General features: G+C 43.0%; 1 protein-coding gene across 1 annotated transcript in view; it reads left to right on the top strand.

The window, feature by feature from the left end:
- Window positions 1–12,477: 12,477 nt before the first annotated feature.
- Window positions 12,478–24,961, top strand: part of LOC102476466 (leucine-rich repeat-containing protein 4C) — a 652,120-nt gene continuing 639,636 nt past the window's right edge. The window contains exon 1 of the mRNA XM_014583152.1: window positions 12,478–12,591. The gene's annotated coding sequence lies outside the window, so the exon portion shown is untranslated. The remainder of the gene's footprint in view (window positions 12,592–24,961) is intronic.

Genomic DNA, 24,961 nt, shown 5'->3' with positions numbered 1-24,961 from the left:
GCTTGATCTGTAACCATTAAATGTTCACACATTGGATTGGGAGCCTCCACTCACTGGGGGAACTGCGAGTCCTAAGAGCAAACCTGTCTATCGGGCTGTGGTCTTGCCTCTGATGGGAATGCGTGCCACTGCATCCTTCAACCAGATTTGAACCAGTGACTCTGGAACATGAATTTCTTTCTTTATTTCCTTGTGCAAATGCTCTAGCGTCTTTATGCATCGGGTTTGGAGATGGAGTTCTGTGAAACTAGCAGTTAGCAGAGTTGACATGTCGACTGTTAGCAGCCAAGCTCGGGCTTATTTCATTTGTGTGTTTCCCAACAGAATATATATAGTCTAGTAGGCATCCAAAAATGCTTGTTGTATAAACGAAAAATAATAACTCTCATTAATGGAGTATTTCCCATATAACAAAACTAGTGCTTTTTGTTTCCCATAATTTATCTCCCTTAATATTGACAAAAAATCCTTTTAGCTAAATACCATATATCCCATTTTAAGGAGGAGGAAATAAGATCTGAGCATAACCAGCTCAAAATGAGAAAGATTGACAGTCTGGATTTGAACTAAGTTATGAATTTATAATGTACAAAGGTGATTATGTTATTTTTGTTCCCAAAAATACTACTAAAAAAACCGCTAAAAGCTATAGGATTCGTTAATGTTGAACTTACCTGAGCTGAAACAGTTGCTGACAGTGGCTTCCTTACATACCCTGCACATCTAACTTTGATTCTTTTCTAGGCAGGTGAGACTTGAACATCCAGCCACAGTAGCATCAGTATTTTTAAACCTAGGTGTTGTTTTAAAAACACTAGGAAATAGATGGTAGGAATGAAATGAAAGCAAAATATGCACTGACATCGGTTCCTTTTTTCAAATCAATATATTAACCCATTTTTATTGAGTTATTTGAGTTATGATTATTTCTCCTGCTTCGACTAAAGACCCCAGAGAGGCTGTTCTTGTTATGAATATAATAATTCAGTACTTGATTGTACGCTTATGTCAAAAGTCCCATTGAGATTTGGAATGTCGATGGCACAAATGCAATAAAAAATAATTTTATCCATTTATATTCAATAAGATAATGTTAGAAGATGACACATCCCTGTTTCTTTATGGTGAGCAATTTGAATCTTAGGGTTTTTTATTACATTGATCGTTGTGATACAATTTGCAGAGATTCTCTCGAATGGAGGTCTTTCTGCTTCAGCATTCATTATGAATTCTACGCTCACATTCAAATGTGAAAAGTTTTCTTAAGGAGTAATTATGGCAAATGACATGAAGCAGCTACAAGATTGGACAGGGCTGGAGAAAACGTGCACGAGGTCAGAGCATTTACTGATCCCCAGGATCGAATCCTGTCGAGGTGTCAGTACTCTGGACTCCAAGGATGGAAAGGGATGCACTGTTCCACTCATTGCCCAAAACTGCTCTACGATATATTCAGTCAAATCTGCAGCACCACGTGCAAAACAGGAGATGCAGGACCTGACCCCTTGACTAGAAGAAGCCCTCGGGCAGACTGCTGGGGTGCTATCTATTAATGACTCAGCATCTAAGCAAGATGTTGAGGCCTTAAGTGCAGATTTTAACTTCATATCAAGGTGGACGAAGGGCAGGAGTGAAAGGCCACGTCAGGAACTTGGTATGATGGTCTATACCCACGTTTGCCCCCTCTGGGTCACCGAACACCTTGCCCTTCTTATCACGCAGGGCACAGTAAGGAGCAGCTAGGATTTGTCCTGACAAGACAGCTTTCTTAATTTCGATGTGTATAGCCCTTCAGAAAATATTAGCTCTCGGACTCAGGCATGTAGAGAAACCACAGTGACTGCATGCGTGTGAACAACTGTCGGCGAGCACCTTCCTTCCATCTGAAAAATCTGGCTTCCCCACTTGTGCGGACTTGCCCTGCTCTTTGCCCTCACCTAATTACATTGTTCTCACGGACACATGGTAGTCCCCCTTTGTCTGTGGTCACAATTTTCACGGTTTCACTCAGCGGGACTCAACTGTGGTTCAACACGAGGTGAGTTTAGTACTGCAGGATAAGATCCTGGGTCATCGGAACTGTCATGACACATTTTTGCTTAGAAAAACATGTCGCAACTTTTCCAATGACCTGATACTTTGAAAGAGAGAAGAAACACATTTATATAACTTTTATTAAAGGATATTGTTATACAATTGCTTTATTTATTATTGCTGTTGATTTCTGTTTTCTTTTTTTTTTGGAGAGGTTTTTGCTATAGGGCACGTGCGCTCACCAGACAGAGAGAGAGAGAGACATAGAGACAGAAAGCGAGAAATCACCCCCCAGGGGGGATGGTCATGCCACAATCCCTTCTCCTCCATTCTCCTCTCGGGATCTTGGGCACGCACGCACACACAGCCAGCGTGAGTTTTAAGCCACTGGGTCCGGGACACGAACCGCAGTCGACTATGTGGGAATCCAGCAACATAGCCATTACGCTAACTGCTGGTTCCCTGCTGTTGATTTCTTATTATGTCTAATTTACGAATTAAACTTTATCGTAGCTATTGATTGGGTCATCGGGAAGGTTGTGACACATTTTTGCATACAAAAACTTAGAAAAATATATCATGACTTTCCAGATGAGCTAATATATATAGGAAAAAATCATTACAGAAATTAAAACAGAGAAAAACATGAAAGGTTGGTAAAATCACAGAGGCATCCAAATAGCCAAGCAATTTTGAGGGAAAAAGAAAAAGGTAGAGGCATGCACTTCTGACTTACGATTACGAGTCAGCCCAATAGCCGGCGGGTTAGGAGAGCCAGATTCCACGTGACCGACAACCGTTCAAATCCTGGCCTTGGGGGTTGACAAAGCATGCTAGGTCCGTGTGAGTGTGCTCCTAAACCCAACAGGATGGAGAAATGGAGAAGGGATTATGTCCTGACCACGGCCCATGGGGGTGTGCTTTCTTGCTCTCTCTGCTTTTCTGTCTCTGTATCTTTCTCTGAAGGCCATGTTCTCTCTGCTGATTAAACACAAAAGAAAAGGAAAAAATACATATTACAAAGTTGGCAGTCATGGAGTCACAGCTGCTAGGGCTCCACTGAGCAATGCAGGAGCTATGTGTGCGGCCTGGGTTCAGAACCTGAAAATGCCAGGAGAGCTGGTGTGCGCCCGGAATTCTGGCTGGCTGGATGCTGGGTGGGGGGAAATGGCAGCGTGGGGAGAACCTATGCAGAGTACCTCTCTCTCTCTCCCTGCCTCCATAAATGAATGAACTGCCATGTATGTAGTAGCATGTATATGCCGTATACATACTAGTCAAAACAATAGGATTTAGTACTGTCTTCAGAACCTCTACTGTAATTGTTCCCAAGGCTAAATGGGAGCTTACGTATACTCTAGCGGGAGCATCGCTTTCTTGGAAGCACCCTGCTCTGTGGTAGCACACACTCACATTAAACAAGGGAAGTCCAGCCTAGATGAGTCATTAGACACCACACTTTTTTAAGTAAAAGAGCTATGTACATTCGAAAAAGACTGAAGAGACTGGTATAATTTCTGCATTTTGACAGCTAGTGACGATGGCTGCCCTTGGTCATACTTTGCGACTTCAGTCAACACCAGGTCATTCCTCTATGAAAAGGCAGAGGTCAGGAGGTGGTGTGCTGGTTAAGGCACTGGACTCCCACATGGCCATCCAGGTTCAAGTCCTGTACCTGGTGGCTTGCTTTCTCACTGCCCCCCTCTCTCTGTCTCTCTAGTGAACACACATGCCCTATAGCAAAAATTAAATAATGATAATAATAATAATCAATGAAGTTAAATGAATACTTTAAAATAATTAAAGTGAAAATAAATCTTTAAAAAATGATGCCTTTTAGATTGGTTCTTATAAATTCTCTTGAGAATTATACGGAAGAAGGGATCAGCAGTTAGCGTAATGGCTATGTCGCTGGACTCCCATGTAGTCAACCGTGGTTCGCGTCCCCGACCCAGTGACTTTAAACTCACGCCGGGCGCGTGTGCGTGCGTGTCCAAGATCCCGAGAGGAGAATGGAGGAGAAGGGATTGTGGCGTGGCCATCCCCCCTGGGGGGTGATTTCTCACTTTCTATCTCTCTGTCTCTCTCTGTCTGTCTGGCGAGCCCACGTGCCCTTTAGCAAAAACCTCTCCAAAAAAAAAAAAAAAGAATTACACAGAAGAACATATAAAAATACTTCCACGTGCCGTTTTCCTGCAGCTGTAAGATAATCAAATAGATTCTGTTAAATAAAAACAAAACCAGAGATATTTAATATATAGAAAGATAGGATAGGTAGGATATTGTGATGATTAAAAAGTTAAGTTTCTTTCCAATGTTTCCCCGTCATACCATTTTAAATACAAACTACTATTCCACATGGCTCTGTTCAGCCCCTCTAGTGGTTCCTGATTTTCTGGCAGAAGTCTGACGCATTTGGCCTCGTGATATACGGGTTATAATTTAACAAAGGGATCAACAGCCACCCAAGGATCTTCTAGTCTAGAGAAATCGCACGTTGTAGGTGGAAGCCTGCAGTATTCTGGGGCATTCGCGTTGTGTGCATCGTGGACGAAATGAACACAGAGTTCCCTAGAACACAACTCCCTTCGACTTTCAATGCCTTGGAAAGAAACGGAAGGTTGTAAATTTCTTAAGGGAAAATCTCTGGAGGGTGTGCAGGCCAGAAGCAAAATCAGCCCCCTATGAGAGGCAAGCCATGAGCGGCTAAGACGTGAAAAGGGAATTTTCCAGACAAGGAATGTGTGGCCTTCCCCACCCCAGCCCGCCGCTGCTTCTGTGATGTTAGCCGTCTCCTCTCACGTGAGAACATGTGGCCTCTCTCCGCTCTGCTGTTGGCAGGGATGTCGCACAAGCTGTGGACTGAACGCCTACGACCCGCGCAGTACACAAGCACCTTAAACACGAAGTACGCACGCGCAGGGAGAGGAGGGACGTCAGCAAAAGGGAGGACACAGACACTGGAGGGAGAAGGGAAAACAGGGTGGAAGGGAGAATAAGTGGGATTAAAGTGGATGGACCAAAAAAAGAGAGAAGACCATGGAATCTGCTTGATTTCTGTGTAGCCGTCATGAGGAGGTGGGCTCCAGCATGTCTAGACTGGGGACCTAAGGAGCTAGTGGGTGGTTTACTCTGCCAGAGATCCTAAGGCAGGCTCCAGTTTTTCTTTGTCAAGAATGATTTATTTAATTTTATGTATTATTATTATTTTTAGAATTTCCTATAAGACATGTGTACTCACGAGAGAGAGAGAGAGAATGCGAAATAGCAAGCCTAGCAAAAACCTCTCCAAAAAAAAAAAAAAAGAATTACACAGAAGAACATATAAAAATACTTCCACGTGCCGTTTTCCTGCAGCTGTAAGATAATCAAATAGATTCTGTTAAATAAAAACAAAACCAGAGATATTTAATATATAGAAAGATAGGATAGGTAGGATATTGTGATGATTAAAAAGTTAAGTTTCTTTCCAATGTTTCCCCGTCATACCATTTTAAATACAAACTACTATTCCACATGGCTCTGTTCAGCCCCTCTAGTGGTTCCTGATTTTCTGGCAGAAGTCTGACGCATTTGGCCTCGTGATATACGGGTTATAATTTAACAAAGGGATCAACAGCCACCCAAGGATCTTCTAGTCTAAAGAAATCGCACGTTGTAGGTGGAAGCCTGCAGTATTCTGGGGCATTCGCGTTGTGTGCATCGTGGACGAAATGAACACAGATTTCCCTAGAACACAACTCCCTTCGACTTTCAATGCCTTGGAAAGAAACGGAAGGTTGTAAATTTCTTAAGGGAAAATCTCTGGAGGGTGTGCAGGCCAGAAGCAAAATCAGCCCCCTATGAGAGGCAAGCCATGAGCGGCTAAGACGTGAAAAGGGAATTTTCCAGACAAGGAATGTGTGGCCTTCCCCACCCCAGCCCGCCGCTGCTTCTGTGATGTTAGCCGTCTCCTCTCACGTGAGAACATGTGGCCTCTCTCCGCTCTGCTGTTGGCAGGGATGTCGCACAAGCTGTGGACTGAACGCCTACGACCCGCGCAGTACACAAGCACCTTAAACACGAAGTACGCACGCGCAGGGAGAGGAGGGACGTCAGCAAAAGGGAGGACACAGACACTGGAGGGAGAAGGGAAAACAGGGTGGAAGGGAGAATAAGTGGGATTAAAGTGGATGGACCAAAAAAAGAGAGAAGACCATGGAATCTGCTTGATTTCTGTGTAGCCGTCATGAGGAGGTGGGCTCCAGCATGTCTAGACTGGGGACCTAAGGAGCTAGTGGGTGGTTTACTCTGCCAGAGATCCTAAGGCAGGCTCCAGTTTTTCTTTGTCAAGAATGATTTATTTAATTTTATGTATTATTATTATTTTTAGAATTTCCTATAAGACATGTGTACTCACGAGAGAGAGAGAGAGAATGCGAAATAGCAAGCCACCAGGTCTGGGACTCCGGTCATGGTCAGCCATGTGGGAGACCAATGTCTTACCCACCACGCTGAATTTTTAACCATACTCTGCCCAGGGGGATAAGAAGAAATCACTCCTGTCCTCTTGGGAGTGCTAACTGGAGGAACTCATGTTTGGGGACAAAGTACAAGGCTGCCCAGGGTTTCTGTGGGGGTCCTCACATTTCATGAACAACAGCAGAAAACAAGATAGTTGGTCCCCCAATTTTTTACTACCAAGGATTCCTGTTTGTCATGTGAACCCCATAATTAATTTTTTTCTACTGAACTAAATGTATGGATTTAATAGTACTTAGTGTGATTTGTACCTTATTATTATTATTGTTGTTGTTTTCTTTTTTGCATAGGGCACATGTGCTTGCTGGAGAGAGACAGAGAGTAAAAAGAGGGAAAGTGACAAATTATCCCCTAGGAAGGATGGCCATACTACAATTCTTATCCTCCATTCTCCTTGGGATTTGGGGCACACATGCACATGTGCCCGGTGTGTTCCTCAAGCCTCTAGGTCCAGGACTTGACCCATGAATTTCCCCACATGGGATCCAGCCATCTTAGCTGCCATGCTACCAGCTGGTCCTCCCCATTCTTTTTAATCCTTCAGATCTTTCCTTTCATTATTCTTTTAGATCGATATTACAAATCATGGCTCCTTCCTTAAATATAGCTACAACAGTACTTGATCTTTCAGACAGTCTTTATCTTATTGTGGATATGATAATCACTGCCTCTTTTTAATACTAAAATTAGTGTATGGTATTGTTTAAGTATGAGGCTAATAAACATATAAAATTATTATTAAAATGGAAGGAGAAATAAGCTCAGATAGAAATCTTCAGGTCAGTTGCATAAATAAATAACCAGGTAAATGAGGTTAGAAAAAGACCCTTGAGCTCTTCTGAAAACCTTGAACAAGTCTTTATTTCTTATAGAATTATTTAACTTTATTAAATATTATTACTATTTTAATTTTCTATAGAGCAGAGATGAGAGAGAGAGAGAGAGAAATTGAGAATGCAAGCTGCAAGGTCTTGGACTCAAACTGCAGTCAGCCATGTGGGAGGCCAGCGCCTTAACCACCACAACATCTGCTGGTCCCAAAACCTTAAACAAGTTTTTTTGGGGGGAGTAAGAATTATTTATTTAATTTTATTTTTATTATTATTATCTTCATTTAGTATAGACATGTGGGCTCACCAGAGAGAGAGAGAGACAGTGAGGAAAAGCAAGAAAGCACACCACCAGGTCCGGGACTTGAACCTTGAGTCAGCCATGTGGGAGTCCAGCACCTTAACCACCATGTCATCCACTGGCTCTGACCTTGAACACATTTTAAGAAGTTGAACCCCTCCCGCTCACTGGTTCTGACTGACAGGCAGTCCGTTCTCCTTCATTAGGGGCCCAGGTAAGTGGAGGATGCAGCAGAAGGTAAAAGCTGTGGGTGATGAGTCTAGCCTGCTCCCTGTTGCACCTGGGGTTCTAGGGGACCAGTCTGTCTCCCGGAGTTAGCTCTGCTATCTAAAATGAGGACACTGGGCTGTGTGATTCTATCTCTTCCTATTCTAAAATGTTATGACTTTTTAAAAACATACTTTTTCTGAGCCACATTTTTTTATCTACAAAACACGGGAAGAAGCTAGCTCATGAGGTGACTTTAAGGATTAAAAGATAGCAATCAACTATCTCTCCCCATACAAATCTATTTGGTTCTTGAATGTAGTTAGCAAGATTTCTGAGTTCAGATAGTAAGCCATATAATGCTGAATCTATTTGAGTTCAGTATTTTAGATCGCTAGTGAATTTGGGATAGAAGGATTTATGAAGTGGGTTTAGTTCCTGTATCTCTATGGAAGCACCTTACAGCCGAGCAACCCTCAGTAGAAATTGACCCTTATCTTCTTGTCCTTGAGGAAAGGGATGACCTTGTTCAGCTTTGCAGCCCCAGCATAGACCATGGTGTCTGTCAGGAAAGGCCCAGTGGGGGTTTGTGGCCCTCAGGCTCTGCTAAGCTTCCTCTGTAACATTTACTTAACATTGTCTATCCTCCATATTGTTGTACAGAATAGTCTGAGTGGGGCCAGCAGGTAGTGTGGTGGTTAAAGCACTGGACTCCCACATGGTTGACAGTGGTTTGAGTCCTGGATCAGCAGCTTGAAAATCATGCTGAGTACATGTGTCTGCATGTCCAAAATCTCAAGAGTGGAGTGAAGAAGAGACTGCTGTGTGGCCATTCCCCCTGGAGGGGATGGGATGGTGTGATTTCTCACTCTCCCTCTCTCTATCTCTATCTCTCTCTCTCTCCAGCAAGTGTATGCACCCTATGACAAAAAGCTTAAAAAAGAACAGTCTGAATTCATTTAACAAAAAAGGTAAAATTATGACTCTCAGAAAGATATAAAGTGAATAAATGTTAAGGATTTTTCATAATTCATTTATCAATGAGAGAACCAGGAGTGTTATGATCAATTCAAAGGAAAATTCAAAATAAAGACACACTTTACAGATGAAGAATATTGAAATGAATGTGCAAATGATGACAGAATTAGCTTCTTCCACAGTGGGGAGGGAAGTCAATTGAATGATTCCCAGACAGAAAATTTGTCTACAGAGAAACATAATTTTGCACTGCTATCAGTTATTTACAATTTACAGAATTCTAAATTCTTCCATAGAGACAGAATTGGATAAACAGAAGGGTGTGCTGAATACAATACATAGTTTTTCAACGAGGCACCAAGTTTCTCCATGACAAATTAGGTAACACATGCAAATCACTGAACTGGCCCCTCATGGATAGTGGACCTCCCGTAAATCGTTATTTCATGACATGAAAGGCAGCGGTAGCTTGTATATTTTGTAGATGCTTAATGAATAGACTTGAAATTGGAGTTCCAGCAATGGCTTGGTCTACTTTTTTGGTTGCATTCATCCCTTGAGCAATTCAGGGTCTTTTTTGCTTCTCTTCTATTTTCTTCTCCTCTGTTTTTGTCTTCAGTCAGTTTTACTATGTTTTCTAGCCAGGTACTAGGGAGGGTCTCCAAATTGCTGAACAAGTATAGACATTTTCCTCTAGGGGTGCAGGTGATTTTAACAGGACTTCCTATACCACCACAGAATAACAAGGAGCAAAACTGAGTCTGAGACAAACTTAACAAAGGGTTTTTATTCATACAGCATGCCAAAGCATGTTGACACCTCTGCCATCACTTTTACTTAAGCAAAGGTTCGAATGCATAAGAGAGCAGATTTTGTGATGGGAAATGAGAAAGTACTCAGACAAGTATTCTATTAAGATGAGACTTTTGAAAACTGGGGAGACTTTCTAATTAGTACTTTTGATGACTCTTAACTGGCTGTAGGAAGTCACACAAACAGTTGGGTGTAATTCAAAAGAGATGGGATTGATCAATATGAGAAGCAGAAAGTTTTCTATGACCGGCTATTTTTGGAAAAAAGTGCATCCATAGGATGTTTTCTTCCATCATAATGATCCTTCTATGGGCTGGGCAGGGGAGACTACCAGAGCTGCTGTTTTTTTGTTTTGTTTTGTTCGTTTTGTTTTGTTTTTAAGTAAAAACTAATTAGTGAAAGAGAGTTTTCAGTTAAATAAGTGATATAATTTAGATGCATGTGAAATAATGTTATTAAGTTTAAAAAGCCCTGTTAATACCAAATAGACATGTGAAATTTTGAACCAAAACAAATATAATGGAAGACAGAAAATGGATGTTGTGTCAAAGCACGAAATAGTACCACGCTGAGTTTGATCATCTAATTGGATTTTTTTTAGCAACTCACGAATTGGCAGCAGCCCATGTATAAAAGTGGAAAGAAAGGTGTTCTGTTGGGCACGGCGGAATAGACAGTTTTTGTCAGGCAGCTTGAGCAACAACAAGGAAGCAGCACAGCACCAAAGAGTGGATTCGTTTGCATCAGACTTCTCCTGGTCACTTTCCTTGTAAGGCTGATAGCAAAGGGGACTTTTTTTCTTTTAAGATTTTTCCAGTAGGGCATGTGTACTTTCTGGAGAGAGACAGAGAGAGGGAAAGTGAGAAGTCACCCCCAGGGAAGATGGCCACGCTGCAGTCCCTTTTCCTCCATTCTCCTCCTGGGATTTTGGGCACATATGCACCCACATCCAGCATGATTTTCAAGCTGCCAGATCCTGAACTTGAACCACCAAAGACCATGAGGAAGTCCAGCGCCTTACCCACTATGTCACCTGCTGGTTCCCTGGGACTTTCTTATAATACTGGCTGACTGCACCTTTTTCAAATGGTTGTGGGACTCTTCTCTGTATTTTGTAGAAATTGGCCGGTCTGGTCAATTTTCCCATATTGTTGAACTTTTTGATTATGTTCGACCTAACATGAGTGAATCCATTTGGTTTAGTCCACTGGGCCTAGTGCAAGAGGTCAGTCCAGGACAATGACTGTCCACAAACTGTACTTAGTATGGTTAAGCATTGTGACCCTAAGGATGTGCTGCATCACAACATCGAGTTTATGGTCAGTCTTTCCTCGGAATTCGCCGTAGCCCAGGGCTCAAGTAACTCTTGTTTTGTCTTAGTCCAGATTCTGTGTACAAAATATCCTGCTATTAATTATTTAAACAAAACAGGATAATAGGCTATGGTCCCCTTTCTCATGGGAGTCAAAAACAATTAGAACTAAAGATTCAGTTTAACAGGTCTTAGCATCTGGCCTGCTCTACGTACACGTCTCTCCACGATGACTGGAAAGAGGAGGCTGATCAAAACACCTGCCCGATATGAAGCACTCGGAAAGGCTATGCTGACCGGCAAAAAACACTTGTGGGACACAGATAGGGTTTATTATCTGTTGACGAGGACGTGTATGGTGGTCTCCGCTGGGCTGGACTGAGGTGTATATTATGCTGGGTAAAGTCTCTTCACAATCTAAATGATGTAGAGCGATTTAATGTATGAATAATAATTTAAAAAACATAAAAATAAAATAATGAAAAGAAAAATCATAATAAGTAATTATTATATATGTATGTGTATGTATGTGTGTGTGTGTGTATGTGTGTGTATATATATACATATATGAAAGAACCTAGCACAGCCCCCAGGCCTCTGGTAACTTCTTGGATATTAAATCCCTTTCTACTGGGGCTAGCAGACGGCGTAATGGTTATGTCTCTGGACTCCCACATAATCAACTACATTTCAAGTCCTGGACCCTGCAGCTTAAAACTAATGCCAGGCACGTGTGTGTGCATGCTCAAATTCCTGAGAGGAGAATGGAGGAGAAGGGATTGTGAGGTGGCCATCTCCCGGGGGTGGGAGTGGAGGCTAATTTGTTGTTTTCTGTCTCTCTGGCAAGTGCATGTGCCCTATAGCAAAAATCTCTCCCATTTATAAAAAGGAAATTCCTTTCTACCTTCTCATGGCAAGCACTATCAAGCAAATTTTATTCTGACCTATTATATTGTCTCTAATCAATAAACTTCTCTTTAGCCTTTACCATTTGCCTGAACATACAGTAGCTGTAATAGAGAAAAAGTCATTGTTTGCAATAGCAGGGAAAAGTTAACAGAAAATCTTTCTTCCCATCACTTTCTATTATAAAAATTATAAAAGTTGGGACCAGCAGTTAGCGTAATGGCTATCACTGGACTCTCATGTAGTCCCGGACCCAGTGGCTTAAACTCATGACGGGCACATGTCCGTGTGTGCCCAAGATCCCAAGAGGAGAATGGAGGAGAAGGGATTGCAGCGTGGCCATGCCCCCTGAGGGGGGCCTTCTCTCTTGCTGTCTCTCTGTCTCTCTCTGTCTTTCTGGTGAGTTCACGTACCCTATACCAAAAACCTCTCCAAAAAATAAATAAATAAAATGGTCAAAAAACTTTCAGTGTGAGCTCTGGGTGTTAAAACCAATGAGCACTATGGAGCATATATATTCCTAACCGTAACCTTTTATTTCACGTCATATAGGCATTACTGGAAGAGAAGGAGGAGTCTTCATCGATGAACAATATGGAAACATCCTGAAACTCCTTGGGAATCTCAACAAATTAATGGGATTCGCTCTCCGCAAACAGAGAAATTGGTCTATGGATAATTTGCTACAGGTAAGTGAGAGGTATAATTAACGCTGCTAGAATCCGTCAAAGATTCACCGACTGTGGGGTGTTAATTACATTTCGGATAATTATAGCGGTCCTTTGGTCCAGCTGACAGCGCCTTGTCCCTCCCGAGCGTGCACACGTGGATGCCGGCATGTGGCTGAAGGTCTGGCCATTCCATCTTGCACCTTTGGATTTCAGTCAGTTACCAGGGAGGAAGCAGGGGGAAAAATGCCCATCTCATAAAAGTTTTACGGGTAGGGTAGTGATTTATGCAGGAGGGCGGGAGTGAGACAACTCCTCGAGCAGATGTTTCTGTGTGCTGCTCTGGGAGTCCAAAAGTGGCAGATTGGCCTGCCCGGGATTCCGAACGAAAGCAGCAGACAAATGGTGATGCTCCCCTCATCTTTTCAAACGGGGGCAGCGGCTGGGTCATTAATATGGAACAAAGCGTTTGGGAAGCGTGCTGGTTTTTCATTTTGCCTTTGAAAACCGGGTGAGTTGGCAAAGCTTGGCATGGCGACAACATGGAAATGCTTCCCAGGAGGCTCTTGGGAAAGGTGGACTTGTCTGAAGGAATCGGTGGGGGAAGAATGAAAACCCAAGGGGCACCAGACACGTGGCCCTGTGTATGCCAGTGCTAAGGGCTGCGCCTCCCCTGTAGCTCAGGGTTAGGCCACCAAGAGTCATGGCAACGGGGCCTAGAAACAGGATCCCACCCAGCTTCGTCAAGCGGAAGCCATTTGTTTGTTCATCTGTGGCATTCCATTGTATTAAAGAGAAAAAAAAAAAAAGTTAGATCACAGAGACTTCAAGCACCATCATGGCAAAGAGAAGTTCACGTTTGTGGTCTTCACCGATGACCACCTGAACCACTCATGCCATGTTAGGGGCAACGTAGAAAGAGTTTCGGTGAAGCTGGAATGCGGTAGGAGGAGGTGCTCATGCACTACCTGTTAATATCTAGGTCTCTAAAGGTTGTGTGTACACTTGCCATCTTAAGATCTTTAACTCAAGATCTTTCCAGAAGGCAACCCCTCTTTCCTTCGTCAACGCAATGGCATGATGTGCATTAGACCAACCAGAAGATCCGTGAGGGAAACCCTTGTGGTGTGAGAGTCACATGACGTCATGCGTATGGAAGAGGTGTTTGCAGGGTGCAAAGTGTTCTTCAAAGATGAGGAGGCGATGGTGAGATAAAGAGAAGGCACGGGCAACTCAAGAGGCCCCTGACCAAAAAGAGATATAAAACTTGCAGCTTTTTCATTTCTTTTTGAAAGTTCATGCGACTGTCTCCCTTCTTTACTCCCAAGCGTAATCTCTCCACCTAGACAAAGGAAAGGATGTTGTTTCAGCTACGTGCTTCTGTTTACAGTGAAGAAAGACCCACTTGAACAACTCTAGTAAACAGAAAATTATTCTAGCAACACACGTGGGCTGGAACTAAAAGAGAAGTGGCCTACAAGGAGGAAAAAGAGGCAGTTCTAGAAGCTTTTTATATGTTTGTATCATTCTCTTGAGAAAGGAGACTTTCCATTCTTCTTTTTGCTTCCAGTTATTTTTTTGTAGCCTTCCTATATTTGCTCATTTCGTGGTTTTGCCTTGCACATGGCTTTTCATACAACACTCTGGCCACTTTGGTTCTAATCAGTTTCAACTCCTGCTACAGGACTACTTGTGTCAGCTGGGTTACATTCAAGAAAAAGAAACCCTGCTAGTTATTTTAATAGACAGAATTGTCTAAGGATCGCTAGCTAGTTTTTGGAGAATTGGAAAGACAAAAAGAGACTCAGGAATGTAGTGGTGGTAACTACAGAAAGTAGCTATCCTGGCTGCGGGACAAAGGGCAAGAGTCTGAGATGAGCTGAATTTAAAGAACTGGAGAATGGAGCTTTGCAGACCTGGAATTCAGGAGTCTTTAGATGGGGATGTTCTCTGAAAGAGAGAGTAACTTCAGAAGCCCAGCAGGGAACTCCACAGAGCTGTGAGTCATCTCCAGCCAGCAAGCTGAGGCTTGCTCTGCAGGAACTGGGATTGGGGAATCCACGGAGCTAGGACGGAATTTGTTGAGGGACACTGCTCAGTTGTGTGATGTCCTGCAGAACTGGAAGGGAGGCCACCAGCAGAGCGGAGCTCACATCTCTGACTAAGCTAGTGCTTTTCTATCCCTGGGAGGGAAGGGCACTTTGACTGTTTCTGGGAATGTCGGGAAAAGGTGCAAAATGGCACCCATTAGGACCAGCAGTTAGCGTAATGGCTATGTCACTGGACTCCCATGTAGTCGACTACAGTTCAAGTCCCGGACCCGGTGGCTTAAACTCATGCCAGGTGTGTGTGAGTGCGTACCCAAGATCCCAAGAGATGAACGAAGGAGAAGGGATTGTGGCGTGGCCATCCACCCTGGGGGGTGATTTCTTGCTTTCTGTCCCTCCGTCTTTCTCTGTCTTTCTGGCGAGCGCACATGCACTATAGCAAAAACCTCTCAAAAAAAAAAAAAAAAAAAAAAAAAAAAAAAAAAAAAAAAAAAAAGGAACCCATCGTGTAGGGTGACCCTCATAACAGGAAGCAGGTCTATGCTCTCTTTACGCTCTCCATCAACAGAAACTGGAAGCCAGATGACCACAAAGAAATGTGCTTAGCAGAGACCCAGCCCCCCTCTCAAAGCGGAGTGAAGGGTGGCTGTTTGAACTGGAAGACAGTAACTTAACAGGGCTCAAGTCTGACTCCTCGTGTGTGTAAAAGGTTTAAAGGGGTGCGTTTGCCTCTGTGGGTGGTTTTAATTCACTGAAGAGAGAGTCAGTCCACTGGCTCAACCTATCAGACGATTGCGATCACAGATTCAAACTTGACTAAGGGTTGCCTGACTTCCCGCCCAGTTCTATATTGCTCCCCCAGCGTTTTATCACTTTACGTACCGTGATTAAGTTCATGACCCATTTTGAGTTAAATTCTGTGGCCTATGGATGTGGCCTTTGCTTGTCTTGGTGTTGAGATCTACTGAGTGTTATTTTTCATTCCATTTGAAATTTTTCTGAATTTTGGAATAATACATATCAGGTCCTTAGGCAAGTCATGACGTATTTTTCTGGTTTTCTATGGAAAAATGTGTCATGACTTTTCCAACAACCCAATAAGTTGCAGGTGAAACAGACATTTTGAGTCTTATGCTATGAGACTCTAGACCTCATTTAAACCTTCCATTTTAGCTGGGTTTCTCTGCTATTCCTCTGGGAGGAGAAGGATGGGCAGACGTAATGGCAAGTGGAAGGAGAAGCCGTATTTTTTAATTGGCCCGGTATTAAAACACGCGTGGGCCAGGCTCCTCTTTCCTTCCGGGCCTCAGCCGGGGTCCAGCTCCACCGAGCTTCCTTTGGTAACTCTCTAGCTGGGAGAGGCAGAACTGCCACCACGCGTCGGGCACTGACACCAGGGTGGGGTGAGGAAGTGGCCTCCTGACTGCTGGGTGCTGGGCAAAGTCCTGACGCTCCACCCACCTGAGCTGGCTCCACCCCACGCTGTAGGGAGGCCTCTTTGTTACTGCTGGGTGGGGATAGAGGTGCAGGCTCTCTGCATCCCGTCCAGTGATGCTGCAGGTGTGATGTCTGGGAGGAGCTCGGGGGAACCTTTCATACCTGGTGAATGCAGAAGTGTAGATTCTCCACTAGGGCTTTGCTGGCTTGGGTGAGAATAGAGCCACTGTTTTTTTTTTTTTTTTCCTTTTATGCATGGTTGAATGGATGAATGAAAATGGCTATTGTCTTGGTTTTCTGTCTTGTTAAGCTGCCCTTTCCTTGTCATTTGACTAGCGAATGACAAATGTTTCTGAGTGCGTGTGGACGTGTGCATGCGGGCTGACATTTCTGGGTTTCTGGTCTCTTGAATATCAAGTCTGGGATACATAAGGCCCAAAGAAAACCTAAGAACCCACCATTTTCTTGGAACTTGGGTACAGAGCTTCCTAGATAATCTGCTTCCTTCTCTTCACCCTTTAGATTTCCTTTTCCTTTTTTAAGAAATGTAACATTTAGGACTTTTAGTTGCACTTAATTGGCCAAATCAGGGAAAAGGTTTATTCTTTCCTTCTGGAGGCAGAGATCCTTACAAACATATAGAGCCACTGTTTCCCTTCTCCTCCATTCTCCTCTCGGGATCGTGGGCACGCACGCACACACGCCCGGCATCAGTTTAAGTCACCGGGTCCGGGACTCAAACTGCGGTCGACTACATGGGAGTTCAGCAACATAGCCATTATGCCAACTGCTGGTTCCCTTACAAGTATTTTAAAAAATTATTCTTATAAATCTATTTTTATATCTAAAATTTTTGAAATAATAATCAAGACAGAACCATAAAGTTATAAAAAAATGAATGTCACTAATCCTAAATCTTCACTTGGCACTTGGGTAGAAATACACACAAAACCATCTGAAAGAGATAATTGTTTCACATAGCAGCTGCTTAAAAATAATTACTGAATGCAGGAACAATTATTAAATAAATTAATTTCACAAATTTCCTCCTGTGTATTGAATATTTTATGCAATGGGTAAGTCGTAAGTGTAAAATGGTACAGCCATGACTATGGAATGATGTGAGGGCCATTAACAGTGATAAGATAGAAAGACCAACCTAAGTGTAACATACCAGGCAGGAAGTTGGGTTTTTCCTCTGAGCAAGGCAGGGCTATGTCTATCTTTGTTGCTGTAGGTGCCAACATGCCCATTGCCTGTCACAATGGACTTTGCATAGCAAGTTTATCAGAAGGATAGAGGTGATATTCAGCAGTTGGGAGGTACTCAAGCTTATATTCCTTTTTCTTTTTTTTTTTTGGAGAGGTTTTCGCTATAGGGCGCGTGCGCTCGCCAGACAGACAGAGAGAGACATAGAGACAGAAAGCGAGAAATCACCCCCCAGGGGGGATGGTCACGCCGCAAACCCTTCTCCTCCATTCTCCTCTCGGGATCTTGGGCACGCACGCACACGCGCCCGGCCTGAGATTTAAGCCACCGGGTCCGAGACGCGAACCGCGGTCCAGCGACATAGCCATTACGCTAACTGCTGGTTCTCTCAAGCTTATATTCCAAAAACTCTAAAGAAAAGGAGTTCTGGGGAACAGCCAGTTGGCATAATGGCTATATCTCTGGACTCTCATGTAGTCGACTGTGGTTCAAGTCCGGGACTTGCTGCCTTAAACTCACACCGGGCGTGTGTGCGTGCATGCCCAAGATCCCGAGAGGAGAATGGAGAAGAAGAGATTGCGGCGTGGCCATCCCCCCTGGGGGTGATTTCTCACTTTCTGTCTCTCTGTCTCTCTCTGCCTGTCTGGCGAGTGCACACGCCCTATAGTAAAAACCTCTCCAAAAAAAAGTCAGCCAGAAAAAAGAGTTCTGTAACATCTCAAAGTATTCTCTCAGTCCACGTCTCTTTACCAAGGTAGAGAATTCTTTATGTGAAATCTAACCCCTGCAAATAAACTGTTGTGCTTACTGTTTTGGCCTTGGGGAAAGCAGAGAATGGTAAGTACCCTTCTTCGCACATACACCTTTATATATTTTCAAATCCACTGCCCCTCCATCTCATCATGATGTCGTTTTCCCCAGATGCCAACCACAATAGCTTTGAGTTACAGTTAATAGACAGACTGGTGGTCTTTTGGTGAAATGTCGATACCACATTGTCACACACCGCAGAAATAAAATTACAGCAAATAAACAAAAATATCAGTGTACAGTGGCAAGATGATTTAATATGGTTGTCCCTTACGACAGATGTTCATTCTGTCAATAAACACAGCTCAAGCTGGGGCTCTGAACTTCACTAATTTATTATAAACTCTATCCTACTGCAGAGTCACAGTAAGCAGTGGCCTTTCAGTTACCTAAGACAGGAACTATATCCACAGATACAAACAGCTCTTGACAGTGTCAGAATCACAGTTTACAGACGCTCCAGCAGTTCACCCTGGACTGGGGCACACCATCAAGAACCCCGATGAGAGCAGCTTAGACCGTGGCACTGTGAACCCCCATGAAGCAGAAGCAAGCTGTGTTTCCTGCAAAGTGGGGGACTGTTGCAAAAGCAGGTGCTCTCTGCTCCTCCCTGCGGGTGTCAGGCAAACTCTGTCTGACCCACATTCTGAACCTCTAGAGAGCATCAACTTGACTTCGTGTATTGGATAAGGCAGCACATGTTTAGGTGGCTTTCTCAATCATGAATATTGACAGAACCAATGTTTTTTAAAGTATCCTGGTATTTCTTTTGTTGGCTTCATCATAAAAGACTTTCTCTTTGGGTGAAAAGTTTTCTGTGAATATCTCATGCTATGAAATAAATGAAAAGAGCAAGACTTGAAGTAGGATGAGATATACTTTAAATGTACCAAAAATTTATATTCATAAGCAACTCTTAGTAAAGAATTAGGAAAAAAGGATAGCACCTTGAAATAGAGAACCTATGTTTATGCTCGGTATATCTTATTTCAGAGAAATTCAGTTTCATGGATCCCTGTGGGGAAAAAAAATTAAGCTGAGAATGCCAAACTGAAAACTTCCAGAAATGTGGAACTCACAGCGGCATTTGCTTGGCATTTATCTTAGTAGTTGCCACACGTTGAAGGGGTCAGAGTCAGAGAGAACTCAATATATTACTTGTATGAGAGAGAAGGAGAGAGAGATCACCCCTTATAGGACCTTCATGCCATGATTCACCCCAGCCTCAGTCAGCCAGGTCCTGGGCATGCACATGCCCCAGCTCACTCAGGAAAGCCTCTGGCTAGAACTCAGAACCTTCCCATGTGGTTGTGGGAGTGTTGTGTTTTACCATTACACCACTATCTGATCCCAAATACGGCATCTTTTTAAAAAGGAACTAACACGAGTCAGCAGGTAGCATGGCAGTTAAGGCACTAGATTCCATGGCTGACCACGGTTTGAATCCTGGACTGGGTATCTTGAAAATCATGCTGGGCACAGGCGTGTGTGTACCCAAGATCCCAAGAGGAAATGGATGAGAAGAGACTGTCGTATGGTAATCCCGCCCTCAGAGGGGAGGGGCAGCCATTTCTCACTTTCACTCTCTCTGTGACTCTCTGTCTCTCTCTGGCGAGCACATGCAAAAACCTTGGGGGGAAAGGACTTGAGACACTAGTTGATAAGGAAGGACAAATCTAAGAATCTGCACTCCAGAATATGTCTTCCCACACTGCTGTAAAACAGGTAAGCTCAGGCTCCAAGAACTTGTGCCAATTGGTTGGGAAATTGAAAGCCCATAGAAATTCCTTAATGAAATATGCATTTTGTACCCAAAGCTAAGCTCAAAATTATAAAAACTAACAAAAAAAGAAAAGTTTAAAAAAAATCTGTTTAAAGGAATTGCAGGTCATCATCCTGTGTGTGATTTCGTAGTATTTCTGATCATGTAATAAACGATTTAGCCAATTTTTCTGAGCCACCGTCACATGACCCTCATTGAGGTCTGGGAGATGATATATCAGCAACTCAGAGAACATAACCAGAATAACATTTTTTAAATTAATTAATTTATCAGCAACTCAGAGAACATAACCAGAATAACATTTTTTAATTAATTAATTAATTAATTAATTAATTAATTATTGCTATAGGGCATGTGCGCTCTCCAGAAAGACAGAGAGCAGAAAGCAAGAAATCACCCTAGGGGGGATGGCCACACCACAATCCCTTCTCCTCCATTCTCCTTTCGGGATCTTGGGCACGCACTCACATGCACCCGGTGTGAGTTTAAGCCACCAGGTCCGGGACTCGAACCGCAGTCGACTACATGGGAGTCCAGTGACACAGCCATTACGCCAACTGCTGGTCCCAGTCAGAATGATTTTATCCCCATGCCATATTCCATATCCCATGAACATGATTCCGGAAGTGTTCGAGTGTATTTGTAGCACCTTTTGGAAGAAGGAACTAGCGCACGTGTATGAAAGCTGGTTGTGCATCCCACGAGGTGGAGTGGTCACGTTACTGGCAGCGCGCAATCTCCTCCCTCCGTTCTCTTCCCCGTGACAAGTGTGCTGAATATCATGGGGATTCCTTCCACTCGATTTCTCACATTTTACATCTTTAAGCTCAATATTCATGTTCCAAATACAATGAAATATCTCTGCAGTAAAGCAAAATGTTTCACAGTACACATTTACTGTTCAAGAAACCGAGCCATAAAGCAGAAATTTCAAAGCAATAAAACAATTTGAGGCGAGTAGTCTGTGCTATCGAATGGTGTGCACTTAGTTCAGAGAGCGACTGCGAAATTGAGTGCCCTGCACAGAAAAGGAATGGCAATAACAAATAGTGAATCAACGGATGTTTATTTTATGAACTTGGAAATAACAGAGTATAACCAATGGTGTGCTGGAAAACCAGCTTGCTGTGGGGAGAGGGGGGGCTCTTATTTGTGGTATTTTCCTGTTTCTGGAGTTTCAATACTCCCCCAGGGCCATTTTAAACATGAATGCAATGTCACTGAAGACAGTCGGGAAGAGTTGTGTAGAATATCTTCTAACGGGTTGGTGTAGACTGGTACAAATTGACTCCAGTACCCTACTGGTAAACCCTTTGACTTGTGTCCGTATGATTTGGCAAAAGAATATCATGCCATGCAATTTCCCATCGGCTAATTAGCTGAACTGATTTCAATGGAAACTAGAGGTGCGTTTTTTCCCAGCAGTGATAACAAAGTGTTACTTTTTTCAGGTAGGGCTCCTGCAGGAAGAAAAGTTGTAAGGATGCTTCCCCAGGAGTTCCTATGCTTTTGATAGGAAATAAAAACCAAGGAAAGCCTTGAGGAATTCTCTGAAGTTGAAAAAGAAATCTCTTTAACAAGGGCCACCTACCTCGGGGCCTGGGAACTGTTAAGCATGCCTTGAAGAATCCTTATTCTTAGCCACTGCAAGCTCCAAAACTGAATAGGAGAGCCTTAAGCAAAGCACTCTTTCAGCAACATGGTATATTAAGTCTTAGAATTTATAAAATCCTTCCAGTCTCCCTTGAAGATGAACTACTTTTAAAGTCAAGAACTTTAGTGCATAAGAGAGCTAAAAAAGTCTTGAAGTAGTTTAATGATAATTGGGACCATCATTCATTACGGGCCTTCTGCAGACCAGACTTTGAACTGGACATAGCCCCATGTTTTATTTTTTTATTTTTTAAAGATTTTTTTTAAAATTTTATTCACCACCAATATTATTATTTTTAATTTTACCAGAGAACCATAGAGAACGGGGCAAAGAGAAAGCAAGTCACCAGGTCCAGGACCTGAACTATGGTTGGCCACGTGGGAGTCCAGAGCCTTAACCACCATGCCACCTGCTGGCCCCCAAATGTTTTATTTTCTGTTTTATTTCACTTAGGTGCCTTTTCTTTGGTGATAAAAGTAGAAATTGCTACATGTAATAAAGATTAAAAATAGCATTCCACGAGTTATTAAAAATATTCTAAAACAGTAACAATTGCCATCTGTTTGACGTCTACTATATCCTAGACATTTACTTTTTTTTTTTTTTTTGGAGAGATTTTCGCTATAGGGCGCGTGCGCTCGCCAGACAGACAGAGAGAGACATAGAGATAGAAAGTGAGAAATCACCCCCCAGGGGGGATGGTCACGCCGCAATCCCTTCTCCTCCATTCTCCTCTCGGGATCTTGGGCACGCACGCACACGCGCCTGGCGTGAGTTTTAAGCCATCGGGTCCGGGACACGAACCGCGGTCGACTACGTGGAAGTCCAGTGACATAGCCGTTACGCTAACTGCTGGTTCCCCCTAGTCATTCACTTTTTAATACTCTTGACATTACGTCCATTTTTGACCAGTCAATGACATGATTAGGTTGACTGGATCCCGCATGGCCAAGTGCATAGTTTGAGCTCTGGGTATGGTGGCTTGAAAAGCACACTAAATGCGTGCTCAAAATACCAAGAGGGAGAGGTGAGGGAAATTGACTGCAGTGTGATCATCCCCCATGGGGGATGTTTTCCCCTCTTCCTCCCCCCACCTCTGTTGAATACATGCACCCTCTGGCAAATTTTTTTTAAATGGTGTGTATTTTCTAGCTGAGGTAATAGAGACGATGACTGAGTGTGTAACGTATAAGATCAAGAGCTAATGAATTAGAAAAGAGCTGGGTTACAAGTCAATTTTTCTCCAAATTGATTGCTTAGCAAGTGTTAATTCGGCCATTCCAAAATGTTTTCTTTTCCTTGTTTGAAAGAATTGTTTATTTATTTAATTCCAATTATTATGATTATTTTAATTTGACCAGACAGAGAGAGAGAAAGGGAAAGTGAGAAAGCAAGCTGCCAGGTCCAGGACTCGAACTACGGTTGGCCATGTGGGAATCCAGGGCCTTTAACTGCCACACTACCTGCTGGTCCTTCAAAATGTTTTCTGAGCACCCAGTAGGATTTAGTCACTATCACAGTTTTGAAAACAGAGCAGAGCACTACACAAACACATATTCCAGTCCTCGTAGAGCTCTCGTGCTGGGAAATAGTAAAGCAAATAAGATTAAGTTAATATTGTACATTGGAAGGTAGTAAGTGCTGCAGAAAAATATCAAGTAAGGCAGGAGCAGGTGGCCGGCAGGGGAGTGCATTGCAGTTTTAAACTGAGAGTCAGGAAAGGCATGAAGGCAGAGTTGAGAGAGACTGAGGGTGGTAAAATACTGAGGAATGCAAATATCTGGGAGGGAATCTTTTCTTTAAATAATTATTTATTTATTTTTTTAAAATAGTATTTTTAAAATTTGTTATAGGGCATGTGTGCTCACCAGAGAGAAAGAAAGAAAGAGAAAGAGAGAGAGAGAGGACATGAGAAAGCAAACCACCAGGTCTGGGACTTGAACCATATGCATCCATGTGAAATTCTAGCAATTTATCCACCATGCCACCTGTTGGCCCCATAAGAGGAAACCTTTTAAGGTAGAGGAAATGAATAGAGAGGATCTGACCTGGGAGCATCATTTGTGCATTTGAGAAACTGAAAGTTCAACCAAGCACTGGTCCTGGAAGTAAGTGGTGGGAGCTGTGGTTACAGAGGTGGGAATTGTGGAATAAGGTGCTAGACTCCTCTGGCTTCTATGAGTGTAGACTCAAAGGAGTGGAGCATAGAAGAGAGGACAATCAGGAAGTAGATGCCATAGTTCACATTAAAAAAATTGATAATTGGGGACCAGTAGTTAGTGTAATGGCTATGTAGCTGGACTCCCACGTCATCGACCGCGGTTTGCATCTCGGACCTGGTGGCTTAAAACGCACGCCGGGCCCTGGTGGCTTAAAACTCAGGCTAGGTAGTGAGTGCCCAAGGTCCCAAGAGGAGAATGGAGAAGGGACTGCGGCGTGGCCATCCCCCTGGGGAGTAATTTCTCGCTTTCTGTCTTTTTCTGGCCAGCCCACGTGCCCTATAACAAAAACCTCTCAAGAAAAAAAAAAAAAATTGATAATTAACTGGGCCAGGATGGCATAAGTGTAAGTGGTAAGAATTAGTTGGATATATTTTGAGCAGATATATTGGGTCATCATAAAAGCCATGACTTGCTTTTCTGTGCAAACACACATCAGGACATTTCTGATGGCCCAATAATTTATGGGATGATTAAAGACAGGATGTGACCCATCAGGTGGTGTAGTGGTTTAGGCACTGGACTCCCACATGGCCAACTACGGTTTGAGTCCTGGACTCAGTGGCTTGAAACTTTTGCCAAGTCCATATGCATGTGCATGTGTGCCCCAAATCCCTAGAGGACAATGGAGAAGGGATTGTGGCACTCCTGGATGGTGATTTCTCACGTTCTGTCTCTGTCTCTCCCTGCCTCTCTGGCAAGCACACGTGCCCTATAGAAAATATCTCTTAAAAAAAGAAAGAAAGACAGAATGTGAGGAAAAGAGAGATTTAGAATAGCTCTGAGATTACCGGTCTGAGGAAACAAAAGATTAGAATTTTTGTTTTCTGAGATAGAGAGAAGTATAGGAGAGATTTGGAGTAGACCATAAGGAGGTTGTTTTTAAATATGGTAAATTTAAGAAGATGAAGTAGCAGGGGAAATAAATAATAGTATCTACTTCAAAGTAGGAGTTTGACAAGGTAATCTATATGAAAACACCATGAAAATACTGATGAGCTAACTCCATTCTGTCCTCAGCAGGGCCATCTACTTGTGACAAGACTGAGATTTATAGACAGGCTGTCACAGCACTGGTGACTTTGATGTCTGTGAACAACTTAGTTTGTATACAAAAGGGGAGGGTTAAATTGGGATTAAAAATGAGAAGATGCCAATGTAGACTAGTAGATACAGACATTTTCAGGACAGAAGAAAGAATCAAGAGATGAAGACAAGAAATTAGTCCTGC

This window comes from Tupaia chinensis, unplaced genomic scaffold (assembly GCF_000334495.1).
Source record: "Tupaia chinensis unplaced genomic scaffold, TupChi_1.0 Scaffold144099_1, whole genome shotgun sequence".
Taxonomy (NCBI): Eukaryota; Metazoa; Chordata; class Mammalia; order Scandentia; family Tupaiidae; genus Tupaia; species Tupaia belangeri.
The sequence above is the reverse complement of the archived record's forward strand: the minus strand, read 5'-3'. Positions and strand labels throughout refer to the sequence as shown.